Consider the following 23,221-nt stretch of genomic DNA (forward strand, 5'->3'; position numbering starts at 1 on the left):
CATAGAAATGACTTTTGAATGGGTCTGTCAATAAACCAGTTAAATTGTAGACTGCTGCGCTCTGATGCATCTTTGCCTATTTTGTGCTATATAACAATTTTAAAAAAATAAATAACACAGTTCTACTTTCAACTGTGCTATACTCGACAGTACAGCAGAGTTTTGTGAGCAGCAAATTCTCGTTAATAAGTCATGGCCCAATCTATGCCTGGTGCCCACTAAATGGGCTGGCTGCCAAAGTGGCAACCTGGAATTATGTTTACCCAGCACCAGAAGCTGGTGTGTTTTTAAAAAAAAGGATTAAAATGATAAACCTTTCTAGTAAAGTTCCCTAATAGTTCTTTATGTATCATGGACCTATTAGCTCAAATGCCACTCTCCAAATTTACATTTTCAACTCCCCAACCTGCCCAAAATATAGGTTAAAAAACATGTTGACTATTTTCAGCATGATGCACACGTAGCGTAATTACAACTGTAAATTTCATGTTTAGAATTCCAAAATGGCAGCTAAATGCTCACATCAATCTGCGTCATCCCATTCGCATTCTGGCCTTTAGGCGTTCGTGCCTTCAAAAGAGGGTCATTTTGGTGGCCTGCTGTAGCCATTAACAGTTGAAAAATGAGTTAGACAAGTTAGTCCAGCTTCCAAATCTCTTCAAAAAGCAGTGGAGCAAAACGTTGCAACGGGTCGGATTACATGAGCGATTTACCTAACACTTCAGCTTCTCTCAGGTCAGTCCCGTTCAGTGATTCAAGGGTCAGACTGAATCAAGCACAGGTGACACAACCCTGACCATACCTGAAGGGTTGTTTCTTAGAGTATTCACCATCCCAGTAATAACACAATACAGATGCATTATTCAGAAAGTGTGGCGTCAGGTAGCAGATAGCCGATACACTCAAACCAAAATAGAACATATTTCCCTTTTTTGAAACTATGAATGGAACAGTGACAAAGAAGTTAAAACAATGCACAAATAAAGAATGGCAATACAACTATTCATGTATACCGCCTATTTAAATATACTCGTGAGACAAGAAATTGGATAAAACTCGTTTTTTTGTTTTTTTTTGGTTTTGTCTTCTTCCTGACAGCTAACTTTCTGATATGAATGCAGGCAAATAGGTGCATTTTATTATAATTTTGCCAGACATTTTAGAACATGCACTATGGAGATATCTCATTCAACTCTTCAGACAAAATACCATAAAAAGCAAACTACAATAATTTGACATGTATACTGATAAAGTTGCCTTTTTAGTGACCCCCAGAGATAATGGGTTCATGTCCTGTACCCGTAGCCTTTCTGGACACAACCATATGCAAACAAAGAAGAAGTAGGCCTTGTTTAGGCAGTCCTGGCATTCAGGGCATGGGGAAGGTTTCTGCACTACAAGGGAGAGCATAGTTCGTAACATATCTGGGCAGATTTGTCATGGAGAGTGCGTGGGGGAAGGTGGAGGGGGCTCTGGAGGGAGGCATATGCACTACTGGAAATGCTGCATCGGCCACAGGTCCATTAATACTTTACAGTTGGCGGGGTTGCCAACACGTAGACCTTGGAGCTGACACACATCCAGATAGATCTGGGAGAAATTCCAACTGAAATGTCCCTTCCCTGAAACACTCCACGGGTGCATTCCACACTCTGCATTTTCCATTACTTGCGATGACCTACCAAAAACCCACTAAAGACCATCACTTCAGCACTACCCCTCTATCCTTGCTCCACAATCTTCATGTACCACACCCACTATATTGCTCTCCTCTTTGCGTGGTTATGACAACTTAGAATCCTTTTTGGACACGTGGCAACCCTATGAACACAAAACGGTGTCGAATGTATTTAGATGGAGGAGTGTGAAAGGTCACATGCCTCTATTGCAAGAGTGTGACGCTAAAAATAGTTGCTGTAACTCAGTCAATACGATCATATTTCCCACCCTCAACGCAGCGACTTCTCAGCCATAGGCTGTGTTCCTCTGTATGGCTTTCCAAGCGGTGACTTCTCAGCCAGCGGTGACTTCTCAGCCAGAGGCTGTGTTTCTCTGTATGGCTTTCCAAGCGGTGACTTCTCAGCCAGAGGGTGTGTTCCTCTGTATGGCTTTCCAAGCGGTGACTTCTCAGCCAGAGGCTGTGTTCCTCTGTATGGCTTTCCAAGCAGTGACTTCTCAGCCAGAGGGTGTGTTCCTCTGTGTGGCTGTCCAAGCAATGACTTCTCAGCCAGAGGCTGTGTTCCTCTGTATGGCTGTCCAAGCGGTGACTTCTCAGCCAGAGGCTGTGTTCCTTTGTATGGCTTTCCAAGCAGTGACTTCTCAGCCCGAGGGTGTGTTCCTCTGTATGGCTTTCCAAGCATTGACTTCTCAGCCAGAGGGTGTGTTCCTCTGTATGGCTTTCCAAGCGGTGACTTCTCAGCCAGAGGCTGTGTTCCTCTGTATGGCTTTCCAAGCAGTGACTTCTCAGCCAGAGGGTGTGTTCCTCTGTGTGGCTGTCCAAGCAATGACTTCTCAGCCAGAGGCTGTGTTCCTCTGTATGGCTGTCCAAGCGGTGACTTCTCAGCCAGAGGCTGTGTTCCTCTGTATGGCTTTCCAAGCAGTGACTTCTCAGCAAGAGGGTGTGTTCCTCTGTATGGCTGTCCAAGCAATGACTTCTCAGCCAGAGGCTGTGTTCCTCTGTATGGCTGTCCAAGCGGTGACTTCTCAGCCAGAGGCTGTGTTCCTCTGTATGGCTGTCCAAACGGTGACTTCTCAGCCAGAGGGTGTGTTCCTCTGTATGGCTTTCCAAGCAGTGACTTCTCAGCCAGATGGTGTGTTCCTCTGTATGGCTGTCCAAGTGATGATTTCTCAGCCAGAGGCTGTGTTCCTCTGTATGGCTGTCCAAGCGATGACTTCTCAGTCAGAGGCTGTGTTCCTCTGTATGGCTTTCCAAGCGGATGCAGACAGGGGCTAAGTGATCCAACCCGTGGGACTCGTGTGGGCTTGTGGTGTTGCTTGTCAGCTTTCTTTCAGGCCCTTCTCGCTGCTCATGTTTCCACCATGGAGCCCACCTCACGCGTGAATACCCGCCTGGATTTGTAGCTGGCCTATGCTTCTTTTTTCCGATTTTGGATACACTCATCTCCACCTCTGTGCTCCGCTACCACCCAAGCATCTAATTAAGCACTGACGCACTTTGAGTTGACTCCCAGTCTTCGGGTTGTAATTTCTCCCTTATTTTGCCGGAATCATCGCCTATGTCCAGACACCAGGTCATGTGAAGTGAAAGGACATGTCAGTGAAGCAACAGAGAGCAGTTTACTCAGGGTTCGTCCTGGCTATTGCCATGTATTTGACTGTTTATTGTGATCAATGTGCAGGGTGCTGGGATTTGGGTACAGGGTTCCGCTGCATCAGGCACAGGTTTTACTTCAGGTTGCTTCACGCGGCTATCACATTTGTAAAGATTATAATGATTTTTAAAAGATCAGCTATAAGAAAGTTGCTGTCATTATTGAAAGCTCATGGTTGTCCACCCAAAAACAGTCTTAGATCTGTCCTATCCCTGCCCAACCTCTACTACTTGCTTCAGTATTCCCTTGGTCATACTTAGCCATTTAGTTAAGCAACCAGTTATTCATCACCCGCAACCTGCCACATGAGGTTGAGTTTTTGAGCAGACCTGGTTGCAAAGGCAGGTGAATGAGGTGTGGTTGAAAGAATAGCTGAAGCGGACTGTTCTGGTGGGGCAAATGGCAAAAAGCGATTGAGGAGAGAAAATGGTAACGGGAAAAAAACAAAAGTGTGTGAAAGGGAAGAATGCACTATGGGGTTCATCTGTGTCCACCCCTGCGGGATGGTGGTGTCATAGATGCCAAACAAGTACCCACATAACAACCAGGTGTGACTGGGTTATTATACACCTGGTGTCCCCTGTTCCTTTTTGATTAAAAAAGTACCCACCCCACAGAAGCTCACTTAGTAGGTCGGCCACCTCTCACAAACAAAATCACAGACTTCATCAAAATTATGATCTATGGTGATCGATGATAATTTCACTGCAAATACGAGCACATGTGGCAAGCTAAAGGACTTAAAGATCTTGCTTAGATGCTTGCAAAAGATAAAGTGTCCACAGGAAGATAGGGAATTAAAAGAACTGACAAAGCCCAAAGAAGCAGAAACGGTAAAAAAGGAATCACTCTACGAGGGTAAGGGGCTGAACGTGTGAGACATCAGACAACAACAGAAGGCTTGATAGTGGTTATTGGGGGGGACAGTTAACATGGTAGCCCAGACACATATTGTTTCCAATGTGCCCAGATGTTCCTACGATATTAGCCAACAAGAGGAAAGAGATGAAAGAGATACAAAAAAGAAAGGAGATCGTGTAGGCGCTTAACAGGGGAAGTTTCCCAGTGAATTTAAGGCTTGGTAAGGCAAAGTGAGCACCCACTGATGCCTAAAGGGGCAGCCCCAAATACCAAGAGAACCCTTGAACATTTGCCAACATGGAGCTGGAGTAACTTTTAGTGAGACCTGGGAATTGGAACATTTGGAGAAACTACCCTCCCCAAAGAATATAATGACGAGTGCTGTACACAAAGACTTACCAGATTGGCAGGGCACCAATTGGAGTGATTTTGGTGAACCAAAATCGATTCCATCTGTCTTGTGGTAGCACACATAAGATGGCTTCTTCCAGTCTACTCTCATAATGGTGCAGAATCTGGATTTGGAGTATGGGATGGAAGCCACGAAAAAATAAAGTATTTCAAAGTTCAATTGACAAACAGGAAGACCCAACCCAGCAAGTACCACAAGCTTGTCTGCACCTGTGGAGTGTAAAGTTCTAAACACAAATGCTGTCGTGTGGCATGCACATCCGGGATGGAGAACCAAGTGAGAGGTGTTAATTTCCTGCGGAGGCTCATTCGGGTGATGCTGCTGTTATGCATCTGTTCTGGAAGAAATTATTATCTGGATTTCGTGTAAGCACTAGTTCTTTTTGCTATGGTAGGTGCCCAATGCACAAAAACTTGATTATAAACTATAGCTTGGGGAAGTCCTGCTCGACCTCTAAAAGACACAAAAGTTTCATTCGGAGGGTAAGATAACAATGCAAAAAGATGCTTTAACTCAAGGAGTGGTGGTTTTGTTGATTCTGGGAAGGCATGAGTCATCAACCTTAGTGATAGTGACCTTTAAAATGGCGAAAATATAAGACTTCACACAATGATATCTACAGGAGGTCAGCAAATAGAGGCATGAAAACCGCTCAAATAACGTTACAGATTTGGACTAGCTCTTTTATGTGAACATGAAAAAAACAGTGCCTCGGCCATTTGTAGTTTCAACCATTTTAATTTATATTTTTTACAAACTTATTTTAAAGATTCTGATGAGGTCGTTCATGCTGGTGGTTCATCTATATCAAAAGCACGTACACTATTTGAATACTGTGTCCAGAACCATATATCAGACTGTGGACCAGTTCTGAAACACGTGATTCCCTTCCATTGGGTTCATTCTGAGGGCCAGAGTATCTAACATGTGCACTGGTGTTAAATATTGAACATATGCTTTAGTACTTCAGAATGGAGCAAACTGAAGTATTTCACAATGCATATTATCTAAACAAATGTGGACTAGGGCAGCATGGATCTGACTGCTTTTGTGCTATGCTTGCTCCATAACATAAAACTAAATGTGTTTAGTACATTTCTTTTCATATTACACAGAAAACAAATTAAGTAAAACAGCCTTTTTCAATTTCGCCCCCCCTACCGAAAACATGTTTAGATAATACCAGCCGGACACAGGAACCGCTTCTTTCTGTACCATCTAAGGAGCAAAATCAAAGCTAAATGTATTTGCTACCTTTTATTGCACAAGGTCAAAGTTTTGATTTTCTGTCCATTGGATGACAAAGGAAAATAACACATTTCCACAATTATCCCGTTTGTCAGGTAATTATGATTCTGCTCTTTCTTACAACTGCCCATGCGAGTTAAGTTTGACTTCCATAGAAATAGAAGTGGGAATATCTTGACTGGATTAGCAAGACTGCCTGTCATCACTGCTTGCATAATGAAAGAAATGTGTTCTGTGTGGCAAGTTCAAAGTAAGTGGTGTTTTAAGAACGCGTTATAAGGTGCGGCCGTCTCTATTTCCGCGTGTGTGGGTGTATTTTCGTTTAATTATTTTTGTCACACAGGCCGGAAATAGGTGGGTGCGTTGAGTCACAATGCCTTTTTTATTTATTATAGTGTTTCATAGCAAAGCTTGTGAAACGCTGCTTTATGCCAAGATAAACAAAATTAAATACATTTAAAAAATAGATCAAAATCAAATATTCTCTCTAGCTGACCAAAAAGTCATGCATAACACGGTCAGCTGTGTAATACACCCCACCCCATTACAACTTCACCCCATGATGCATTTTGAAAACTGTCAACATTGGAATATGGAAGATAACATGAGTTATTTAACATGCACTGTAAGAGAAAACATAACTTTAATATCCTACAGGATTGGAAATAACTTGTTATGTAGTTCTTGCTACCAGAATTGTGTTGTGTATTAGCAGTGTAACTATAACATTATTTACTCATGTTCGGCTAGTGCTGGCAGAGTGCAGATTTGCAGATTAGCAGTGAGCTGGATGGGAGGGCCCATGATCACCTTATTGGACCATGACGCTTATCTTGTCAGGTATTCCACTGTGACTCCCCCTCGCCCCCCACCTCGAATCTACCATTGCTGTGTGTAGCGTAATCTGCTTTTTATCTTGGCTTCCTGGTTCCTACTTCCTGTACTGAGTTCTGCAACCTGCACTCTTCATGAACGTAGGCAGGCAGGACTTCGCAGTGTGGCAAATCTTATGGGGAAATGTGGTTGGAGCCCCACACACAGCTCCTGTGCCAAGAAAGGCTTCCCTTAGGAAAAAAAGGGGAAAACAGGATAAAGAAGTAGTGGAGAGCGGGCGTCAGCCTTTCATCCTAGGTTTTCTTGTCAGCTTGGACTTGGCTGGGGGAGGCAGAGCCTAGGACTCCGCCGCCCGCTGTTGAAGATGAAAACACGCAGACCGTTGTCAAGAGTCCCATTATAAACATTACATCTTCGGGCAACTTGTTTGATATTTATTTATTTATTTGTACATATGTATAGCTCACAAGCAGCCCTTGGGCATTGCGACGCTGTTATTTGAACAGAACTTTGTTACAAGGAAATGGTATTACATCTTAGTTATATATACATAACATACAATTATACATTATTATCTTACAGGCATGGATCTCATGTTTGCTGGGCAGTGATCGATGCTAATAAGAAGATTAGCGGGTTCACTGCTTTGCGAAAGGCCTGTCGCCCTCATAGGGGCGGTGGAAGAGCGTTGATAACAATGGTTTGCTTCTGAATCATTGCATGAACCTGAAACGGATTTCATTGGGTCCTGTGAATTCCAGTGGTGAAAACATCATTGATACAAACATATCTGCATCACCCGATCTTGCAAAATGTGCTTCTCTTTCTGAAACCTCTTGCATGAAGATGAATTAGAGGTGGAGGTTTTGGAATACAGTAATATCACTGCTATTAGCACTGCAAAAACAACAAACAAAATGATGACAAAGATGAACTTGATTGAATCCAAACTGGAGGCACTATTTCTCCTTTGTACGAATCTGGCCATCGAACAAAAGGATTTAAGAATATATTTGTTTAAGATGTGGTTTTCAGCTAGCAAATTGCCGAAGGGATGAGACGATCGAGTGTGAAGCCTTGGCTTCAAACGAGGGTGTACTTAGCCCCCAGATACCGCAATATGTCCCCGACCAAAGTAGGAATGCCAAACCACAGGGTGTGCCACAGGAGGAGTCGTGTGTATATAACCTTACCACAATGGCCACAGAGACGGCAGCGGAAATCCGAACAAAGTTAGCATTTATTACACCCTCACTAACAAGCTGAGTGATGGTAGTGTTAGGCACATTTTATTGCATGGTCCACTGGACCAATGGTTGGAACCTTGAAACTCAGCTAATATGGCAGCCAGCAGGGTTAACATTGATAATAATACAGATTTTATGAATTTGGCAGAGTCAAGGAGGGCTCCTATGGAGGAGAATAAGCTTCTGAGTTCTGATGTGGTGAGCACCAATCAATTATATGAAGTGGTAAATTCACAACAATCATGGGAGCAGGGACTTTGCCCCCCGGTAGCTTTGGCACATGAACATTGGCTCACGTTTGTGGACTCCATACAAAACCGTAAAAAGGGGCAGTCATCTCATTTAGATACTTCTTGCTATGTGGACGCCAAATTTATTAAGATTGTAGAGAGCAATCCAATGGCCTCAAGTCACTTTCTTACCTGCTCCTGGTTACTGGGCTTATTACATTTCATTCCTGACTTGTGTAACATTACTTCAAATGACATTGATGGCCTGGGACTAACCAAAAGCCACAGTGCCAGGAACGTATATGCAATGGTCGTGGAACGTATATGCATACAAGCAGAGTCTTTTTCTGCTTTGGGTTTTCAGTTTGCTATTTTTGGACCTTGGGCCCTATGGACAAAAGTGTTTACTTGTGCTCGAGTATCCTGACTTAGCATCCCAGAGCTATTACTAACAAGGAATTTGGCCATTGATCAGACACATTAACCCTGACCATTCCTTTCGTATAATTTCATGGAATGCTTGTGGATATCGTTCCTTCTTGAATAATGTTACAGCGCTGGTTGACAGCCCCTTTTGACCTTGATGGCTATGTGTTACTTTTGTGGGGGAAGTGGGGTCAGGTGGCTAGCAGTTTACAGGAGAGTGCTGTGCCTTTCGGAGCGCCGTTTTGAAGCAGTGCTTTTTTTTTTCCTTTCCCTTTTGCAATGTGACTGAGAGCGCTACAACTTTAATTCATTGGAGACTTCTGGGAGTTGTGTAAGCCCCGCCCCTGCACTGAGCCACAACCTCAAAAGCTCCTTGGTTGGCAAAGCGGAGCGAAATGGGGTCAAGTGGCTAGCAGTTTGCAGTTCACAGGCTGCTGGTGTGGTGTGACCAGACATCTTAGACCCCCTGCTGAGAACACCGCCACTTAACATCTGTAATTGGTAACTTTAATAGCCAGCCCTGGCTGCGGAGCGGGCGGCAGAGTCTTCGGTCATCGGCTCGAAGACTCAAAGGCAAATGGAGTTTGCAGGAGGGCATACTCCTGAGTGGATTGTGCTTTTGGTGTGCCTTTTTTTTTTTGCTCAGACTTTTCCACATTGGATTACTGCCTCGAGCGCTTGTATGCCTGGCGCCTTAAGAAAACTGTTGGTGTTGTGCTCCGGTGAACCCCTCCCCCCTGCCCCATCCCATCCAGGAAACCAACACTCCTACTTAAACCTCACTTCCTCTGCGAAGCAGAGGCAAGTGGAGTTTGCAAGAGTCCACAGGGAGAGCGGAGCCCTGGGATCGGGATGGTGGAGCGGGCGTAGACGCCTCTCATGCCCAGTGTGCGCACGCCCCTCCATGTAAGGATAGGGGGAGCTGGGCTGGAATTGACTTTGGAGGCCGTAGCACCTAGCTCATGCTGGGGGGTGTGTGCTCCACCCTCCTCCGAAAGGTAAAATCGTGTTGGGCTGGATGTGGAAGATGCTGCCCGCCCCAAAAGGGGGGCGGGGCCAGAGTCTTCTAATGGGAAAGACAACCTGCAAGATTTTGTGGATACTCTGAATGTATGTGATGGCCCTACCCCGACTCTTGCCGATCACTTGAGGGGTCATTCGAGTAACTGCGTTGGAGTCTCTGCTCCTCCCATGATTTAAAGGTAGACCCACTGGTGCATGCTAATGGTGCGGGGGCCAAGGATCTGGATACCAGTCTGTATGAAGTGTTTGATTTAGAGGCAATGCCCTCGGAGATCTCCACGCTATGTGAGAAGGTGGCTGGGATAGACTTAACACCGGAATCCCTCCCCAGCTCAAAGCAATCAGTTGTGAGCCTGAATGAACAACTAGCTAATAAATTGACTAAAGACTTGGCTGACCTTGCCCTGAACATCGCTGGTCAAAAAAGACTCAGTTTATGAAGAGTCAATGAATGTTTAAAGCTTCTGGACCAATCTTTGGTGAATGTGGATATAGTGGTGGAGAAAGAGGAACAAGCTATCTCTGAGACACGATTAGCTAGTGAGAGCGAACAAGTTGAGAAACCCCTCTCCAAAACTGAGAATGGTAGGTTGCAAGGCCATGCCAATAGTGTCTCTGAGTCTAATGTGTGATCTGGGATTGTGTCCTCCCCTCCTCGAATGTGAGTGAACAGCACATCGTGCCCAGATCCCAACCGAGTAATCGAGCGATTGAGACAGAGGATGAAGAGGATGTTATGGCGTATGGGGCCTCCACTGCTAACTCGTCTACCTCGTCAGGATATTTAGTGCCCCAAGTAGCTTCTAGAAGGAGAGTGAGAAAGAGGGACTCATATCCTAAGCCTGTGGTGGACCTATCTCATATGCAGCAATTGTGATTGTGATTGCCTCAGTTTGGACATCCCTCATTCCCTTTACAAAGCTGTACGAGAGTTTGCATTGTGCCTTACAGCGATAACGGCGTTAACGGACAAAATATTACACCTGGAGGTGTTGGCTGACAGAGTGGATAAAAGATTGGATAAAGAAGCTGAAACATCAACCAAATGACAAAACGGATTATGTGATCTAGCAACACGTGAGTCCTCGGACAAATCGGTGATGATGGAAGCCCTCTTGCAAGATTGCAAATGTATGAGGGTGAATATGAAGGTTGCGACCAAGCTGAATGTCTCTCCAAAGGAGAAAAGGTGCAACTTGGTGTCAGCAAATATGGGCCCAGTTGTTAAAAATCCGGTGGTTGACCTAATAATGGGTTTGGGAACTCAATTGGGTGTTTCAGCTGATAGGAATGTATTCTCAGTCTTTAATGTGAAGAAAGATTTGAAAATAGGTCCCCCCACTGTAGAGGCGGTGGTGAGAGCGGCGCCGAGTGAGCCTATAGCTGGGTCCTTGAAGGTGGCAGATAAAACACCCTCAGCCTCTCAGGAAAAAAAATAATATGCTGGCTAGAGCAAAAAGAAAGGCAAAGGGGTCGAGAGCGTTCTTACTGAACATCAGATCTCCCCTAGAGCCACTCAATCTTTCAGCAGCCAATAAATCTTGGAAGGAACTTCCTCTACTGAAGACTGGTGGGATTGAAATAATGTTGGATCTGGTCACTATTGAGGATAGGAGGGACTCTCCATTATCTGTTGGAGATTTAAGTTTTCTGGTGGAAGAACTTGAGAAAGAGGAAGACGACGCCAGTTGGAAAGATGTGAGCAATTCAGAATGGGAAAAAATTGAAGGCCTCATGGGAGAGCCAGGGGTGTCTGCCCCCAAGAAGTCACTAAATCCGAAGGTTTCGCAATCTAGGGTTCACTTTAAGGTCCCTGTGGCAGTTCCCTCATCTGGGACTGTTAAATCCAACATAAAGAAGGTGACGAGATTCTTGCCCTTTCAAAAGCAGGTAGGCGACCCACAAAAGATGGCTGCAACCTTTAAAACTCTGGAAGAAAGAAGAAGGGGGAGTGAGAAATCGTGTAAAGTGGTGGCCCCAGCAGCTGACCCACATAAACCATCTGTGAAACCAAGAGTGATGCATGCTGCAAGGCATTGAAACTATCGAGGGGATCATTCAGGGAGCCGAGTGGAGCTCAGCCCAAAGATTTGTCTGGAAAGAATCAAATTGGATGCTAATATGATCACGCTGAATAGATGGAATGTGATGAGTATATTCAACTGTGTCATCCCAGATCAAAAATTTGCCCCAAATGACATTAGGATTGTCGAATTTGTAGAAGAAAGAAAGACTGACTGGTTCATCCTACATCTATTCTCCCAAGCGAAAAAGGATCTTATCTTGACTTTGAAGGAGAAGTTCCTGGGGCTTTGTTATGATGTTTCAGACTTTCATGACCAACTGAAGATCGAGTGGAGTGAAGCTCTGTCCACAGAGGTGGATCAAAAATCTTATGAAGTTGGAGAAGACAATAAAAAAGTCGAGGGAGGCAAAAAGCTACAGCTAAATCCTAGGAGGGAGGAAGCTTCTACCTTCAATAAAGAGGAGCTCTAGGCCTTGAAATTTACGGTTGCCAATCAAATCCAATCTTTGCATATCCCGAAAAACTTGTCCTCTTCTGTGCCATCTGGGGATCAATCTTGGGCCTGGCTGGCTGGAGCCTTGGTATCCCAAGTCAGAGGCTAGACTCAAGTGGCATAGTGTGCTTCTTACTTGATGATTGGATGTTGGAATACCAGAGGAATTTCTGCTCCTTTTTGTGAAAATGTACCTGACTTGGAAAAGTTTGACATTCTCCTATACCAGGAGACGTGGCTGAGGAGTCTACCACAATGTGATGGATACTTGACTTTTCTAAACCCTACTTCAAAGGGTGTTTTGGGTTGTCCATACGCTGGCCTCTTGTTGTTACAGAAAAATGGGCTGGGTTGGTCGATGATTGAAACAACATGCCCCAACCCATATGTTCAGATATCATATCTAAAACACGAGAAGGACCCTTTGGACATCTCCCTGATTGTGATCAATGTATATTGGTGGGTGAATATAAGGAGGGACATACATTTCTTGAGATCTATCACCAGTGTGATTTATGACGCAATGTGTAGATTGAAAGGAGTGAAGATAGTGATTTGTGGTGATTTAAATATTAAGCTCCTAGATTCTGAGGGACTCATGTTAAAAAGGAACAAATGGAATGAAAGGGAATTGGCATGGATGTTGAATATGCAAGCTAGAGATATGAGTATGCTAAATGGTCAAATGCAAGGGGACTGTCCGAGCTGTCCCACTTGGCGTTCCGGGGATAACATTTCTTGTATTGACTATTGCTTTATCTCAGAGAATACCAGGGAGTGGCTTGTGAGCTTTTCTGTCTGGCCCCAAAAGTTTATTTATCATGATCTGCTAGCGGTGTACTTGAGGAAATGGTATGAGCAGTAATGTAGGGTGAAAATGCCTGAAGTGCACCTGGCTGCTTGTGGGATTTGACTCTGACCAAAAGGGGAGTCCATAAGGAAACTCAATTTACCTTACAAAGTACAGATTGTTGATGATCCCTTGAACATTGATTACACAGGGCTGTTAAAAGAATTCTCCTTGAAACAGGTCCCTGGTAGTAAAGGCACCTGGATTGAAAAGCATGCCTATGATCCGGAACTTGTTGAAAGGAGAAAGATATTGAGAAAACTAGTGAAAGGGATCCAAGGTGATGCAAAGAATAATAAAACGGAAAGAATCAAGAAAGTCCACCAGGCCTATAGAAATTGGAGAAAAAGCTCTCAGGTGCTTCGTGCACAAAATGATGCCGAACAAATCCTTCGGGCGGTGTGCTCTAAAAACTCTGAAAGCACCTGGGAGCTTATAAACAATGGTGGAGCCTTTAGACAAGCCAATACCATCTTCATGGTTGCAGTGAGGGATTGGATCAATCACTATGCCACCTTATTTGCAGATCCTGGGTGGGTCAGTGGTGTGGAAAAAAGAAATGAAGGGCCAAGATGGAATTTTCAATTTGATGAACATGATGCTCTTTCAATGATCAGCAACCTGAGCTCCTCTCGTGCTGCTGGGCCCGATGGGCTTTCTAATCAGGAGCTAAAAAAGACTTTTGCCCCCTAGGGAAAAATGTTGGTGATCTTGTTTGAGCAGATTATGATGAATAGGTGGATCCCACCCTCGTGGAAGGAGGCATATATTGTGCCTATCTTTAAAAAGGGCGATAGGGCGGACCCTAAAAACTACCGACCTATCGCTCTTTTGGACTCGATTGGCAAGCTCTTGCAACGGTCCTCTTGCGGGACCTGCGCAATTGGGCTGTGACTAGTGGAATCTTGGATCCCCGACAGACGGGATTTGTTAAGGGGGTGGGTACTGCCCTTAACCTCTTTATTATAAGTCTGCTTAAGGAAAAGTCTCTTGTTGATGGTAGTACTGTTGACAAGCTAGTCTTTTTAGACTTAACACAAATAGGACTGCAGCGTCGATTAGAAGCCTTTGAGCACTATTTGAGTGCTAGTGGCATGAGCATTAAAATTAGGAAGTCTAAAATTCTCCCCATGAAGCAGGCCGGAAAAACAAAGAAGGAGAAATTTACTTGAAAGGTGAAGGGCATACCTCTTAGATACAATGGTCTATTTGGGGGTTACGATCAATAGGAACAGCAATGAAGCTGCTCAATTTGACTTTTTGCGGACTAGACTTGTCCGCTTGATCAACCAGGGGAAAGTCTTGCACTATAGGTTTGGCAAATTTACGATGGTCCATATCCTATCCTTAACATATGGAGCAGAGGCATCTCTCTGCTTACCCTGGCAGTGGTGGGAGAGGTTTGAAGGCTAATTTTGGCAAGCTGTCCTGAAACTCCCAAATATCCTATCGTTCTGTATTATTAGACTGGAATTTCGGCTACAATCCTTGGAAGCATTGATGACCTGGAAGTCCATCTGTCTATACAGGAAATGTTTTATGCAAGAAGCAATAAAGCCTCTTGAAATACTGACTTTGATAAAAGTCCATTAGAGTCATTGTTAGAGGCATGGAAACTTAAAATAGAAGCCTCCCTTCGGGAAAAGGCGATACAGATTGAATGGCTGCTGCACAATCCACTATCATTTAAAAAGAAATTGATGAGGCAGGACTGGATCTCTACAATCGATCACTGTGCAACTTTAACATTGGGGTTGTCTTTAACTTTGGAGCAGGGGAGGATGAACATCTTGCCAACATTTCTCTTAAAGTTTCCATCACCTATATATAGATATCTTCTTCTTAGATGTAGGTTCAATATCCTAAACACCAAGGAGGTCATGCTCAGAGGAGGAAGACTGTGGGGGTTGAAGATGCTACTTGTCGCTACTGTATGGACAGTTTGATGATTGAAACTCCGGAGGACCTGATAACGATCTGTGAAGGGCTATCCAAAACCAGAAATTTCTTTTTGGGTGAGTTTAAATCTATGGGAGCTACTCTCTCAAAGCGGGATTGGTGGAATTGGCTAATAATTGGAGATCAAGCTAAGATAATGTTGGCTGCTATGAAAATGCTATAAGCTATATTACCAAAGCAGTCAGACGGAATGAGTGTTTAAATATGGATTGGGAATGCCGGTGAGTAGGGAGATGGATTGGCCCAATGGCCTGCGCAAGCCTTTATGTCCCCTAATGTTGGTTTGAAGAGATCGGAAGCTGTGGAGGTTGGTTTTGCTTTAGGTTAATGTTAAAGGTTGCGTATTCACAATGATTTTGATAGAGAGTAAATGGAGGTAAAGAAAGTCTTATGTTTAAATTTGTTTGATACTGTTTTCTTGATTTGTCTCTTTTGCTCTCATCCAATTATCTTTGTTTTCTACGTTATGTAAACAATAAAACATTTTAATAAAAAAAAATATATGTGTTACTTTTTTCCCTCTCACACCCCACTTCCATATCAGGCCACCCTAATGGGTCTTTGTATTGGGGAGAGAGTTGCACTTAATTTGAAGGAAATGTTAAATATTAAGAGACAACTTTTTATTGTGTGCTGAATTGGTCAACCCTCCTTTTGGCAGGGGTCCTACTCTGGTTGTAACTCTATATGACCCTCCGGGTGCCCATCTTACTACTTATTTGTGTGACATATTGTATGATATTCTTAGACCATGGCCCCTGCAACACCCGAAGGGCAGGATTATTGTGATGGGTGATTTCAAAGCAGATTGTTTGTGCTCCATACATACTCCCAAAGTGAAGGCCAGGGCACAACATTGATGCAACAGGCAAATGATGGTGTGAAGCTCTAGCAGAGTTTGAATTGCAACCTGCAATGACTAAGGAAGATGATGTGCTGTACACCTGGTCAAATGGGACTTTTAATAGTTGTATAGACTTCATTTTTAGGAGCCAGATAGTCAAGAATTATTTTCCTGTGCTCTTAATTTTTCCTATTAGTCTGAGTGATCATGTCAGTCTTGAATTGTAGCTGCAGAGATATAATCATCCTGTCAAGGAAAAACTAACCTATAATCCCACAGTAAACATTCAGGGTAATAGACTACAGTAGTCAGCAGTTGATATAGGCAACTTTAACACTGCACATGTCTCCGTGGATAAATCTGGGATATGTTGAGTGAATGTGAGTGGGAGCTGGAAAACATTATACATCTCTATGGCCCGTGCTCTCGTAGGTACATACATAGATGTGGTTCTTTGAATAAAGAGGGGCACCTATTTGATGTGGGTGTTTCTAAGAAAAAAAGGAGCTGAATGTGGCTTTATGGAGGATCAAGAGAAACCACACCATGAATGAAACAACTAAGAGGGTGAATTGTGGTAAATTGAAAACCCAGTACAAACGTTGGCTCCATAATTATCGTTCTAGTGAATCCTGAGCTGGTTTGAAGTTTGTAAACTGGCTCATCAAGACGGTTGACTTCAGTAGGTTTTGGCATATGATACGCACGCTTAGTGCAGGGTCGACATCGATATACATTTCCTGTGTTTCTGAAGTAGCTTGGGCAAGTCATTTGAAAATGTTATTTTGGAATGATATGATATGATTTGGCATTTATAACGCACCTACACACAAGTGTTTCAAGGTGCGATGAGGGAAGGGAGGGGGAACAGAGGGAATACAGAGACAGCAATCTTACTAGGACAGGTGACATTGAGATTGCGCAGGGGAAGCGGGAAGGGGACAAGTGTGGGGAGCAAGGGGGCGGGGTCAGTGCAGTACATAATATAACCATAAAAAATAAATAATGATAAATAAATAAAATAAATAAAGACAATAAATAAGAAGTGCGGCCAGCTGATGGCATGTGCCAAGGTAAGGGCAGACATCAGGTGTCAAGTGCTGGTCGGGGGCTATAGGGATACAGAACAGTCCCTGAGTGCAAGGGTTGCCGGGGGGGGTAGTGCACATGTGCAACTGGCGGGGAGGGGACCTGTACCCGTGTTCAGAGGGTAGCCAGGTAAACCAATGCAGTTTCAGTTTCAACCAGGAGATTAACAGAAGAGAGAAAGCAGAAGAAAAGAGGAAGGTATTGAAGTGCTTCCGGATCCGGGGATGGTTCTCCTCAAGTTTCAGAGAGGCAGGGAGGCTGTTCCAGAGGGAGGCCCCAGCAGAAGAAAGAGATTTACCACCAACTTGGTCTTTGGAGAAGCGACTGACCCTGAGGGAGTTGGAGGCGAATGAGCGAAGAGCTCGAGAAGGAATATATTTAGGAAGAGAGAGTTGAAGGTATTGAGGCACCAGGCCCCAGAAGGCCTTATGGACAATGCAGCGGGTTTTGAACTTAATCCTCATTGCCACTGGGAGCCAGTGCAGAGATTTTAGTCCTGAAGAGATACGATCCCTTGGCTTGAGGCCAAGGACAAGTCTTGCAGTCCTGTTTTGGATGAGTTGCAGAGGGCGAGAGTAGAGGCAGGCAGATTTAGAAAGAGGCTGTTGCAGTAGTCCAGTCTAGAGAGAACCAGAGTTCTGGAGACGGTGAGCTTCTGGGGAAGGAGAGGAAAAGAAGAATACCTCTGAGGAAGTGCAGCTGGTAATGTGACTTCTTAGAGACATCTTTGATGTGAGGAGAGAAGGAAAGTGTGGAGTCCAAGATGACCTGAGGTTTTTAGCCTCACTGGTTGGGGCACCACTGGTGGATGCCGCATGGCTGCATCAGAACGTTTTTTTGGCTTCAGAAAGGCACAGAGATCTACGAGGCAGACAACAAATTCAGGATCGCCTCGGGGAACGAAGCTGCTCCCGCTCCAGTGCAGACACAGGATTCTCAAGGAGGTACAAGATGCCTTCCGGGATGAGGGTCCCATTACCTTTTGGCACACGGACATGAGGAGTGCCCTGCTCTCTGCTCTTCACTTTAGGAGGACTGAAATGGATACCACACGTACACCCATTTACCTCAGAGATGGATGACGTTGGATGCACCAAACTCCTGCACTTCTCGCTGCCGACAAACGCGCACATCTCTTACCAGATTTGGCAAACAGTCTTGCTACTTGCAGAGTTCCGGCCGAGGAGCGTGCCTTACGAAGAGACTATCCACAAGCTATCTGTGGGGCCGTTTAATCACCTTGATGAAGGCGGCTACTATGGACAACTAGAAATCCTTCTGATTCAGTCTCAAGATGGATGTTAATGCAGCCGAAACACCAATTTCATGCAAGGGGGAACAACAAGCCTATTGTTATCGGCTTTTTGACTGATATATTTCACGTGATCCAAACACATTTGGTGGTTTGACCACAACCCTACCACCTGCGATGTTGGCATATGGTTATCAGGATTATTATTTTTTTCCTGCAAAATTTACCAGGCAGATGCATGATTATTAGAACTTTTTAGGCATCTGAATAATTCATGATGAAGCATGCAAGTTAAGAAAAGTCCACACACCAGAAATTTTGAATCTGGATATTTCTTACAATGTAGGTTTTTAAGCACTATTTAGGTGCAAACCCACAGGTGTATTTATCATATATGCTGTTTTCACGTCTCATGTTGTGATTTTGATTTTTCTTAAAATCACATTAGCTTTAAGACCAGAATATGATTTATGCTGTTTTGTTTATGACACCAATACATGTTTTTTTCTCCAGTCTAGAAATGTGTTGTATATGCAAGTGTATATAAGAGCCCCTTATTTTCTCTCAATACAATTAATAATATTCACGATGCAGCCCCTTATTTGTGTTTTTCTTCCTGACAACTTCACGGGCAATTAACATTGGGATACACTCCATTAGTAAAAGAAGGAAGGTTCCCCGATACAACTAAAATGTTTTGCTTCACATGAGGATGCAATTGGGTTGAGCTTTTTAGTAGCAGTACTACTTCATTTGTGTATTTCTACTTACTACTGCCCGAGTCTGCTACTATTCACCATGGGCAAACCAAACATTTCTGTTGAGGGACCAGGGACAGGGCCAAGAGAGGCCAGCCAGAGAGTGACAGGAAAGGAGGGAGCATGTGTGCCGATGAGGAGAATCTCAGTCTTCTGTCATTGAGGCAGAGATTGTTAGCGGCACACCACTCCTGGATAGCAGACAGCAGTCAGAGATGAGAGAAGGAGCAGAGGTGGCGGAAAGGAGCCTGAAAAGGAGTTGAGTGTCATCCGCATAGCACTGAAAGTTGGGGCAGAGAGCGGCAATGCGGTGGGCAAGAAGTGCTAGGTATTGTTTGAACAACCAAGGAGAGAGGTTAGACTCCTGGGGAAAACCACAGGTAGTTACAGAGATAGAGGAGAGTAAGCACCCAAGTTGGACCTGGGAGGGTTGATTGGAGAGGAAAGAAGTCAGCCAAGACAGGACGTGATCAGTGATACCCAGGTTATCACAGAGACGGTTGAGCAGGATGACCTGGTTGACCATGTCAAAGGCAGAAGAGAGATCACGTAAGATGAGGACACACGGGGTGTTGGAATCAAGGTTGGAGAGCAGGTCTTTAAGGATGTTCAGGAGAACAGTTTCCGTGCTTCTGGCAGCTCTGAAGCCAGATTGTAGAGACACAATATAAATCAATGATTAGGTCCATGGTTTGGCATCAAATCAAAGAGGTTGACAAGGTCAAGACTATAATGAAGGTAAAATCATCCAGAGCAGTTGGCCCGGATGGTTTATGTAATGTTACAATCGAGAATGACCCATGTCTCTGGGCTTATTTACTGTATTTGCTTTTCCTCCACATTTGTGAGAATGGCAGATTGCCTTGGTCTAGGCATCAGTCATTATTGATTGCTGTCCATATAAAGGTACCTTGGCAGATGCTGGAAAATTACAGACTGCTGGCAATGTTAGATAAAAGTTTAAATATTTTTTTTGTGCCTGCTCTTGGACATTTTAACAACCTGGGTGGATAAAAATGGCCTTTTAAACATGGCCCACATGGGTTTCAAGACAAGTGCAGAACATCACATTCCATTTGAGTGCTGCAGAACCCGCAGAAACTGATATCAGATACATTATCCTCTCAAGAGTCTGCCTTATGTATATGTTTTGTAGACTACACCTCCACTTTTGATAGTGTGAATTGCTGCAAGTTATGAGATGAGTTCAGTCGTTGTGGCATCAATCCTTCCATTCTTTATTTTCTAAAGCTATTATATAGTGACACCTATGTTAAGGTTCGATTATCCCAAAAGGGAGATTTATCTGACACCTTTCCCACTAATAGCGGCCTAAAGCAGGGGTATGTCCTTGCCCCAATGTTATATAATCTATGTGTTTTAAACTTTGTTTCTGCATTGAAAAAAGTAAACAATTTCCTCCGTCGATTTGGTAATGAGGATATGTATTCCTTGGTATATGCGGATGATACATGATACAGGTTATTGAGTATAAGTTCTTGGGCATGAACATCAGAAACACCAAGACTTGAACTCATTTGGCAGAAAAGGTGGTTATGAATTGATACTCTCCTGATTGAGGCAAAAGTCTGGGTTTATAGCATTTTGATAATTCTGGTCATCCTATATGCTTTGAAAATATATCGTGAAAAGGCGGTGTCATGGTTGACAAAAATAGAGGGAAACATGTAGCATTACCTTTTGGGCCTTCTGGGAACAGTGCTTATTGAGGCAATTAGATTAGAACTAGGCCTCCTGTTTTTAAAATCACTAGGCTCCGGGCTTATTTCTCAAGTAATTCCATGTTGGTGATGCAGGAAAAACGATGGAAATTATGTTACTGCCAAAAAAAAAGGGCAGTAACAGAACTACTGACACTTTTGTTCCCACGCCACTAATCTTGGAATTAAGCCTATGCTATTGTATATATTTTATATTTTAAAATACCCCCCACTTACGAATTGAGATAGCAAGTGAGTTTTACTTTATGTGGTAATAAAATATGAATGCAGGCAAAATTCATCATTCACTTGGCCAAAATTTGTATTTTGGAAGTATTTTAAAAATTGTAATTAATTAAAAGTGCTTAAAAAACATACAATAGTGGCACTTTTTTAGTAGGATATGTTTATGTGGAGGCCCACGCTGCTGGATATCAAATACAGTATTGTAGAAAACTGCACCAGGTTGATAAACGAGATTAGCACATGGAGATAGTTATTGACATCCTCTCAGCCAATCAGAATGTTTGAGTAGAGTCAATAACTACTGGTATTGACTGAATTCTGAACATTGTCTTCAGAAGCAGATAGGGAATCAACAACACAAAATCAAGACAAGGTTTCTGTCAATAAGACACTTCATCTCTGAGAGGACCTTGTTGTTTGCTGCTACATGCTATTTCACAATACGAAAGAGAAAGTTAAAATATTGGCAAACGTTTTTACCTTCTTATTAAAAACGTACATACTAATGTATGATGAAATCATGCTCATGTTAAATTTGTTTCAATTCAACCAAGTTGCCATTCAAAAGCCTACTATATGAAGACGGCCATGTTATTTAAATAATACAAAATAAAACCACATTTAATGTACTAACTCAGTAAAATGTTCTACTTCACCAACACAACATCTATGGCTACTACCACCATGAGCTAATTTATACCTTGGGAGGTGTCATCATCGCTTGGAATGATGACTCTTCACCAGGTAAATCATTATCCTGCTAAAATGACATCTCCCTCAGTCTATATTGAGTTATAACCACTATCTCTAATGACTCTATACCATCAATGAAAAAAAACATATTTGGATCTATGATGACCTTGATTGAAACCTACTTTTATAAAATTTAGAAGACACACGCCAGTCCAGTACGATATGTTGAGGCCAGCACATTTAAGAATATCAATTATAAATGTTACAAGTAAATACTAAAGACATCACAGCAACTATTAAGAACACATGAAATGCTACATAGAAGAGGGCATTAACTTATCTTAAAGCATGGTGGAAGAGTGTATGTGTTAGGTCGCATTGCCAAGCATGGTCTTAAAACTATAGGCAATAGTGTTAATGTAGAAAATATATTATCAAAACACATTGGGGCTCATATTGCAGTATTGGGAAACACTGCAGTAAAATGATGGTAATGCAATTACCACCACTTTTCAGGACTGCAATACTACAAATTGGTGAGGGGATGTGAAGGATCTCACTCATAAATTGATGGATTTACATTGGTGGAATTGCCACCTGCTGTAAATCTGAACACACCCCAATAGAGTCCAAAGGACTGCAAAAATGTGGATTTAAACTGTATTGCCACAACGTGTAATCCTGTGGTAACTCCACAGGATTACAAGTGGTGGTAAAGGTACACACATTTCACTGTTTAAATACACATTTTGATCCATATTGTGTTATATTCTTGTAACACAATAGGTGAAACACCCATCCTTTTCTCTTTACAAGGTAAATAAACTAAGTGCTATTGAACTGTGTAATAGTAACCTCTATTTTGTAGCGCTAAGTGGCAATTGACTGTGTGGTGTGTAGTTCTTCATGTTTTGGACTACAACTTCCTCCAGCCCTAGCTTAGTATGTTCAAAGGTGAGAGAATCGTATGCCTAAACATCTTGGGTGACACAGGTTGACTACCTCTGTTATAAATGATACTCTCATAAACCGTGCACTTACATTTTCAGATCTCGTATAAAGAAGTATAACTAGAAATATGACTTCATTGCTCTCAAAGATTCTGTCGCCCATTCCCACAGGAGCGCATGCAGACATGAATGGGTATAATTTAGAGTGAACATACAGAAGACTTTGAAGGACCTTATTCTAATGAACCCAGACTCATCACATTTAAGACTGAGAAGGATAGTCTGTGTTACACATGCTTCTGACCTTCCAAAGCACACTTGATGTGAACCTAGGCGATATCTCTGCTGTGAGTGGCAGACATCTGCAATAATGGCTACCATAACAAACATGGCGGTGGTCAATGGCTTAAACATTTTATCAGCTTGGAGAAAATCCTGGTACAATACAAGAACATTAACATTAATTCACTGACGCTTTTAAACATCGTACCAGAACTCGGGTGTGGATTTGCTCTGACTAATTTACATTTCATTGGCATATAAAAAGGTGCAGGCGTGGAGGAAACGTGCACACTCCGAGTTTCTTCCTCGTGCACACTCATAGGAATAAAGCTGACTGTGGACATGGGGTAACTCATCCTGTCCGAGCTTCATTTCTTGGTTGTAATGCTTTATAGCTCTGACGTAATGAAATAATGGCGCACGGCTCAACCATACTTGTGTTCTC

The 23,221-nt window shown here is 43.2% G+C and overlaps 1 protein-coding gene across 1 annotated transcript in view; it reads left to right on the forward strand.

Annotated features, from left to right (window-relative positions):
- LOC138540371 (putative ferric-chelate reductase 1) overlaps positions 1-23,221 on the forward strand; it is a 1,004,090-nt gene that overhangs the window by 407,519 nt on the left and 573,350 nt on the right. The gene's annotated exons all lie outside the window — the stretch shown is intronic.

The sequence above is a fragment of the Ambystoma mexicanum genome, chromosome 1q (assembly GCF_040938575.1).
Source record: "Ambystoma mexicanum isolate Mex_15411 chromosome 1q, UKY_AmexF1_1, whole genome shotgun sequence".
NCBI lineage: Eukaryota > Metazoa > Chordata > Amphibia > Caudata > Ambystomatidae > Ambystoma > Ambystoma mexicanum.